Source organism: Penaeus monodon, chromosome 10 (assembly GCF_015228065.2).
Source record: "Penaeus monodon isolate SGIC_2016 chromosome 10, NSTDA_Pmon_1, whole genome shotgun sequence".
NCBI lineage: Eukaryota > Metazoa > Arthropoda > Malacostraca > Decapoda > Penaeidae > Penaeus > Penaeus monodon.
The window spans coordinates 32,551,052-32,560,289 of NC_051395.1; positions in this window are offsets into that span (position 1 = coordinate 32,551,052).

Here is a 9,238-nt window from a genome sequence, read left to right on the forward strand (position 1 = left end):
CTCCTGTCGAAGTGCCTCCTCGCCTCTTTTAACGCCCAGGCATCACTACCAACTCCTCTTCTGACCCACACTATGTCTGTCCTACAACTTCATGTTGACTACTCACGCCAGTGCTACCCTCCTGACAAAGTCGCTGAAGATGTATCCTCGCACTCTACGCCGCCACACTCGCCAATCCGGCTCACCTACCTCGCCAAGTCTTCGCGAACCTCGTCAGCAAAGCGATGAAGTCGCAGTTCTACCTACTACCATCAACACTTCCTCGTCACTATTAAAAGTAAGTGTATCTATTAGTGCCAGAGTAAATATTGCCCTCCCTATACCCACCCATACCTGCATACAAGTTGCCTTCTTTCAAATTCAAGTACACGCCACTCTACGAACGCACACCACTAACTCTATACTACATAACGTCTCGCTGTCAACCATTGTTTTTTTTTTCAACACAACAAACGAATCACACACTGAGATCAAACCTAAGTGACACTTCACACCTCATTCCCCAGCCCTAACCATCCCGTAATTGATGTATTGTGTTAGTATTTTCTGTCTATTATCATTTTTATCCTCAGATCGCACAATTTAGTATATATCATTTCTCTCAGAACAAATGATTACCTTCGAGTTTAATTAATTATTGTTATGTTCGGCTGCTCTCACCATATTATTCATGTTTATTTGTGTCGAATTAATGAAATTATCTATTTTTTTCTCTTATATGTTATTTCTATTAGTAATCACTTCATTACGTCTTGCGTATTGTCATATTCTGTATATACACATATATCGTTGTGTTCTTTACATCACTATTTCTTCATACTTGCCATAATAATCGGTCGCTCATTCACACAGATATTTAGATCACCTCCAGTACACCTACCTGCCCATTCTACACGGAATTCACCCTAGGATTATGGATTTTACTATGTGCCATCCTTATGACTAATAACTGAACCCAAATCTCTTTTACGACGTCCTCTCGAAGTTCGATATCTTGTCCTCAGTAATGCTGGAGTTTGTGCTTCTTTAGTTTAAGGTTTGGTGAATATGTACTGATGTTAGTGTCTCCAGTTGCAAATAATGGCAACGCATTGCAGACACCATGCTTTATATAGGCTTACACAGTTATTATCACCACAAGTTAATATTAAGCCCGGCTCATGGCCGTAAACGAAGGAACCCTGCGCCCGCCGCATACTTACGCTCATACGATTGAAGCGCCGAGACGCGCACTGTTAGAATTAAGTTCAGGCCCAGCTGCCTATGTGTTCGAAGCATATATACTTGCCTATTTACCCCAAAGATATGGAATTCTTATCCAATTAATTTTTCTCTCTTCAATATGATGGTACCTTATTGAACTCACTAAGTAATTAATACCTTACTTGACACGTTACCCTTCTTGTCACAAATTGTTCTTATTATGCTCTCATTTTTCTTGCAATTTAGTAAGGTGATTGACAAACACATTATCATCATCATCCTTAGCCCTTTTACTGACCTGGTACACTTATATTTCAGCTTCTGAAGACGATTGACCCTCCTCGCTACTGAATGTTGCACCTTAGTGCAAAACCTCTGCCACACCCACTACCCTGGCACACGACGACCCGAGCGACCCTCGGATCACCAGGAACCATCGGTAGATACCAAAACAGAACCTCTACTGCATCGTTTCAAGCGTTACAGTCGGCTCGAGGACGAGCCTTGCGCGTGGCCGAGCGATGTCAACAATACGTAGCAAGACCGGAAGATACACTTCACATCCTGTCCAAGCAGCTGCCCTTCTCCTTGGGCAGGACGCACATGTCGCCCGACTTTCTCTTTCGCACAGGGATAAACATCAGCCCTCGAAGGGAACCGCCGCATAAAAGGACACGTCCGTAAGGCAGAGGGAGAGACACGGCAGACAGGCCAAGCTACACAGGGTCCAGCTTCACCACCTCGTCCTCCACCCGGGGACACGGGGGCCTCTTGGGGGTCTCATAACTGTCTTCAAGAATAAACCAGCAAGCTAAGCCCCTTTTCACTGACCCACCCAAGTCCATCTCTCGTCTGGTGACGGTGGTGCTCCCAACCTCACATGTCGCTCATATTCCTGCGGCTTGCAGTGGTCTCTCTCTTACAGTTATATAAAGCTGAGTACGTACACACATTTGCATTTACACCCATACTCCCAGATACATGTATGGTTACAACGTATGAGATTTAACCAAAGACAAGCGATCCATACTCAATAATAGATTTTCCAAGTTTGATCCACGTGGAAAACAGTAGCAATAGCTTTTATATCCAATTTCTAAAGCTCGAAGATATATTGGAAAACCAACATCAAGAATCAATTAATAACAAAGTCAGCAAAAGTCAATACAGAGGTGGTTCTCCTCTGACTCTTTTCGTCACATTCCTCACCAGAAACGCCAATAAACTGGCATATACGATGCGCCACTCTAAATGTACTTTTATCAGAGTCAGTATTATTAACCCTTACCCATCATGTTTCACTTCACTACAAATCAAATACTGAAACCTAAGACTGGATAAGTAAGAGGAATATGGCATTAATCCGTAAAATACATCAAACTACATCGAATGAAAAACAAAACAAACCGGTTAATTTTCCGAAAATGACAACCGGGTTTTTCCCTGACAATATTTATATCATCAGATTGTTTTGTGATGAGAACGAATATGATGATCATTTCAGTTGCATTCTCCAGCCGACAGCAGGGGAGGGCATGAAGTAGATCAGGGAAATTGTGGGTAAAACAGGCTGAAATAAGAAGAAAAGAGAACAGAAATGTGTAAAAACAGCACAAAAAAAAAAAAGTTAAAATCAGACATTGAAACTCTACGGACGTCGCCGCCATTTCAATGTCTAGGGCTCTGGAGTAGTTTTCTGTGACTCTCAAAGTGCTCTTCGGACGTTAAATTCTTTCAAAGCAGGTGGCGATGAAGAAATTTGTTGCATTAAGCGTAATGTAACCTATGCAACAGGCGAAATTTCAACATTAAATTTTTTATGGATACCATTTCATTTTGGCTTTTACGCAAGTCAAACCCGTGGGAAATTGGGCGAAAAAAAGCCTGAAAGAAGGATACTGTGAACATAGATTTTTTGGGGAGGGGCCTCTTACTAGGGTTGCAATATTTTGAAAAGTTCTCAAAAGGGAAAGAACTAGTAGATTTTGTTTAAAAACCCCAAAAGGCCCTGAAAGCGGTACCAAAAGGGCCCACTATGATCAGTATAGAGATGGTAAGCCTTTCCCCTAGGGTGGCCCCGAAGTAAAACCCAGAAGGTAAACGGGTTTATTGCTAGAATACTTTTAGTTACGGGAATGTATGGCAACTGCACGGGCAAGAAGTCAGATGAATCTGATGTAGATGGAAACCGAAAAAAAACAAAGGGCCCCTTGAGCACTATATCTGGGGATGTCATGGATGAAAATTTTCGGGAACCCCCAAAATAGGGAGGTATAGAGAACTATGTGAATATTTCATTTCATCTGTTACTTTGGAAGTAATTTGTACTATACCCTAAATTTTAAATATGAAAACTACTGTAAGCAAAAAAATGTTTTTCAAAACATGGCAAAAGCATATGAAAGTAAAAATTTTTGTATGTGTATAAATTTGATTTTTTTTTATTTCCCTTTAAAAAACAAAGGGTATTTACAGACTACTATACAAGTCAGATAATGTGAAAACTAATCATGTTTGCCCACGCCTGAGCAGATAGCCAGGGTGGTAAAAAAAATTATTTAACTACAAAAGCAAAGCCCCAATTTCGAAAAACTTAGGGAAAAAAAACCCTGTTTGGTAAATCAACCGTAGAATTAATGATTTGTTTTACTATATTAAAAAACAATAATTTTTGACTTTATCTGTTTACCAAGAGCCCTTCCCCATCGGGCCCTAAAAAAAAAAACCCCCCTGGGAATTAGAGGCTCCCATCCTATACGAAACAGGAATGGGGGCCCTATTGATTAAATGCAGGGGAAAAAAATACCGCAAAAATTTGGGGTCCCAAAAATTCAAATGACAATAATGTGCAGTATCACATTTAAAATTTTCGAAAACACCCCTTCTGGGTTTTTCCCCTTTTAAAATGTATACGCAAGGGTAGAAAATTTTCAGATGATTCATGCCCAACTTTCAGAATCACGGCAAAATTTATGAAGGGGAGTTTTTAATGCTAACATTTACTTTTGGAGATAGTAAATTTGCAATGAAAATGGCAAAGATTTCCCGGGACTTTTTGTGAAAAACCCGACTAGACAGTATATAAATTAAAGACGGGAAAAATCACGTGGGGGGGGGGAAAGGCTAGTTTAATGAAAAGGGAAAGGGGATCTTGGAAGGGAAAAACGTCAAAAAGTTTGTTTGCAACAAAAGTAATCAGTGCCCATTTTGCAATAGTAACGAAACGCTTTTGATAATATTTCAGTCCCCAAAAACAAATGGGGTAAAAAATTTTACCCCCCCTTCCCTTTGAGCTCATTTAAACACGAAATCTTTTGACGGGTTAAAATGATTAAACGTAACAAGTGTGAAAAATTTTTCCTTTGGACTGACAAAGTGGGTAATGATTACAAAAAACACTTTTTTTCTGTCAAAAAAAACCCTTTCCAAGAACACCCAACCCACAACGCTGAAAACAACAAAAGTGGTCGGGCCCCTAAATTATTAAGGGAAAAAAAGCGAGTTCGGGAAGTTTATGATATTACAAGCAGGATAATACCCGTGAAAAACCTTATGAATTTTTAAGGCTAAAAAAAAAACCTACGGGAAAAAAAAAATCTTTCAGAAAAAAAAACATTTTAAAACAGTTTACAAACATAACAAAACCCCTCAAGTCGGGGGTTTGGGAAAAAAAAATTTAATCAATTTTCGGGGAAAACCCCCAAAAAACCCCCCCGAGTCCATATTTCCTCTTGCCAAGCAAAAGGGCTCCTTAGTCAATGGGCGGAGCGCCCAAATTGAGTCACTTCCCAAAAATTATTCGGGATCCCCTTGGGTAAATTTAAAAAATTTGCACGAAAATTTCCCTTTGAGTTTTGGAGTTCTGAAAATGCCCCCTCAGACTTTGCGAGACCCACGATTGGGAAGAACAAGCACTGATAAAGGAAAAAGCGTGCCCCGGGTGGGGAAAGGAAATTTAAACCTATAGTGTCTCCGTTATAGCTCAGTACCTGGTAACCCCCTTTTGCACCTATACGGGTTTAAAGGGTTGTAAACAATTTATCTGCCTGGCTCCTGGACACGCAGTCTAATCTTTCCCTATACCGAAATCAAAAAAATGATAAATCCGGCCCAATTTCTTTTAAACCTAATGTGTAGGCAAATTTCTAGAAAGGAAATTTTGAACAGCCTCGGGTCAGGTTAAAAGGTAAATTATCTCACGGGGACTGTAGGGATTTCTATCGGGAGTAGCACAAAACATTGCTTTGCAGGTTTTTCACACTCAAACCCGGGGAAAGGGCACATTTTTCTTGACCTTAAGCCAGCTTTGACATTGAAAAACAGAAAAGGGTACCCTAGAACAATTAGAAAGGGCTTTTGGCATCCGGGGTAAAAAAATTGGGAAAAAGGGAAAATTAGAATGTATCTCTCGAACAGATTGCAAGGTCCTGTTCAGGGGAGTGAAAAAGTTCCCCCTTCACAGCTTTTGAATTTGGGGGACCCCACAGGGAGGGGTTTTCAGCCCTATGCTGTTCAATGTCCCCATGCCCCCAAAAACTGGTGGCAGATATCCCCCTTGGGGGGGTGAAACCATTTTATGCTATGTGAAAGAATAGGGGTCAGAGCATCATCACAGTAAAATGCAAATAATTCTCGACAGAAAACACAGCAAGGCCCGAGTGTGGATTAGTCATTTTCCCCTGGGAAAACAATGGGCCCAAAACCCCTGTATCAACCCCCACCCACTTTTTGCATAGGTCACCCGGGGTTGGGCATAGGGGGCCAAAAAGTTTAAATATCTCGGGGTGAATGTAAAATGAAGCCCGGTCTTCTCTCTAAAGAAGAGGGCTTTTGGGAGAATTGAAAACCTTTTTTAAAATTTTGTCGGAAGAGAACATGGCATCAATGGTTAAACTCGCTAGGGCGTTTTTTCTTGGGTTTTTTAAGGTCAGTTGTAGGGCTACCATGCACTGCACTTGTTTCAGTTTAAGGAATCCCGAAAAAAGGGAGTTTGGGAGGGGAGTGCAAAAAGAAGCTATGAGGATTTTCCCCCGGGCCCCCCGAACAGCAAGGGTAGTAAAAATGAGTCAGAATTAAATTACCATCCCTTCTGATAGAAGAAAATTTTTTTCCCCCATATTTGGGGGCCCAAAACTTGAGGGGGAAAAACCCCGTATCTCTCCGATTTCCCAAAAAAAACTGAAAAAAAAAACACGCAAGGAGACGGACAAAAACACACACCCGGCGCCCTCTGATACACAAAATCTCCCTGAAAAATTTTAAAACCAAAGTTTCCCAAAATTTGTAAAAAAACCAAAAGGTCCTCCATTTTCCCCCATGGAAAAAAAACAAAATTGACGTGCACCTACATGTCTACCACAAAAAAAAAAGGGCATAACTCTGTGTTTAAAAAAAATTGCGCTAGCAACGGTAACGAACACACAGGGAAACTATGGGTGATGAGGGTATGAGGTTTCGCCGGGCGGACGTACAGCTGGATACCCAAAAGGGGTTTTGCTTGGGGCTGATAAAAAAATGGCTTTCACAAATCAAGTTAATATGAGGGAAAACAAAAATGGGCCCGCAATAAAACAAACGGGGGGCCCCGGTTTTTACTCCTCGCAAAGGAAACTTAAAGTTAGGGGGTCTGGGGGGAGTTTTCTGTGACTCCAAAATGCTCTTCGGACGGTTTAAATTTTTCAAAAAAGGTGGGGATGGAAAAAAAATTTTTGAGTTGCATTAAAACGTTGGCATAGCAAGCACGACCCTAGAAAATTGGCGAAAGAAGCCTGCAGCCCAAAGGGTACTTTTGAACATAGATCTTTGGGGTGCCCCTTGCTTTGGGTTGCCCCAATATTTAAAAGTTTCATAAGGAAAAATTTTTAGAGGGGTTAAACTCAAAAGGGCCCGAAAGCTGTACCCTAAGCACTTTCGATCAGATAGAGATGGGAAAACCTTCCCATGGGGGGCCCCGAAGTAAAAACCCGGGGCAGTGTGACATGGTTATTTCCAGAATACGTTTATGTACAGAGGTATGGGAAAAATGCACGGTGCAAGAAGGCAGATGAATCTAGATGTAGTGTGTAAAGAAGAAAAAAAACGAACGCTTGAGCACTATATTCGGAATGTCATGTGATACAGTTTTTAGACCAATAACTGAGGGATAAAGGGGAAATTTTGTGAATATTTATTTTTATCTGATAAATTGGAAAAATATCGGTTTCTATTACCCCCAAAAAACTAGTGAGAAAATACCCCTAAACAAAAAAAAAGTGTTTTTCAAAAAACAGTGGCAAAAACATAGTAAGTAATAATTTTTTTGATGTATGATTTTTATTTTTTTTTACCCCTTTTAAATACAGTAGTTAAGGGCTACTGTACAATGTCAGATATATGTTAAAAATGTAATCGTGATTGCCCCCCGCCCCGAGCAGATTTGCCCGGGTGGTAAATAAACTTACTTAACTTAACTTAACTGACACGTGACCCCGCGTACCGCTTTACCTATAGACATCGTCTCGTGTGTTCCTTTACTGTGTTGAACTCTCAGTAATAGAGTCACTCCGTTATACCAGTATCACTACACCGGCAAGCCATTGTACTAAGGTTCATAGCCTTTTACAATTTGGCGGCAGCGGAGTCAATGTGTTAAACCGTTGGTATAGTTGGGTAAAAATGCCAATTGACAGCAAATGGCACGTTCTCACACTATTCTTATGACCTCAGATCGCATTACTGTGTGATAGCGGTATGTGGTCAACAAACATGAATATCGTTCGTTACTCAAATAGTTAATTAATTTGAGTATAGCGTAGGATCTTCCTCCATATCATAGCACACAGGTATGCCCGATATAACCCGGGGTTGTGTAAATGCCTAATAGAACTCTGTTCCGACGTTCGAAAATAGGTACAGGTAAAACCGAAGTTATTCGTTCGACCGGCAACTTTTGAGTCGGCGTGACCCGCAGTTGCGTCTGTTAAATAATGTAGGACTAGGGTTTAAGCTAGAATCATTCGCTTATTAATCACACCCATCTCATCCTCTTGAAGTTGCTTGCATGTTTTGGGTAATTCCCAAGCGGTCGTGTGATTCGTGTAGTAGATACCTGTAGGGATTTTCACGAGCGCCCATCACAGAAAAGAGCAGGTTATTTATAAATTTTCCTGGCTCTGTTCGCTTCAATGTACGGCATTTTGGGTATAGGATCCCCCGTCGATGAAGTCTAACATGCATGGCTAGACATGGCTACCTCGGCAGTTCAGATTTTCTGACCCCGAGAAGATTTGCTTGCTAAAAAGCTTGCAAATATTTTTATTCATGTCACCATTCATTAATGTGTACATTCTGTTGCAAATGTTGAATTCAATGTGGTAGTTGAAATAATTTTTAGCTAGCATTGCTAATTTACCTGTTTTGTTGTAGTGAATGTTAATGTTCATGTTTGTGATTCATTCCCACTTTCACTCTCATTCACACACACACAAGCTTACTCACTCACTCAATCATCCATGCACAACAAAGGACAGTGAAACCTTTTCATTAATAGGATATGTTGCTGTCATAGTGCTGGCATAAAGATATATGACACATCTCCTTTGCCCGCAATTTTGTCAGTCGTGACAAGTGACTCGTACATGATGTACAAATTACATTTATTTCTTCTCTGTGACGACAATTGGTTCAAGTAAATCCTTGCGGATTGCCGTTGCCGTTTCCCTTATCTACTCTCATATCTATTAGAGACGGTTGGTAGTTCAAGCCAGGTCCATGCAGATCACTACTGACGTCTCCCTCTCCTAGTTTCTTCTTTATCTTTGTGAAATAAAACACGCAAAAAAAATGAGAATAATTTAGAAACGAACATTAAAAAACGCAAATTTATATAAGTAACCAGCTAGTGCTACTTAACACCCCCTATTCTCTGTTGCCTATTTTTTTCTCTTACTATCTGGCCCTTATGTGTATGATCTGGTCCCCCCACTATATACAGCAGTCAGACCGACAATAACCGACACGGCACCAAAGGAGGACCCTGCTGCAGAGACGGTCATCC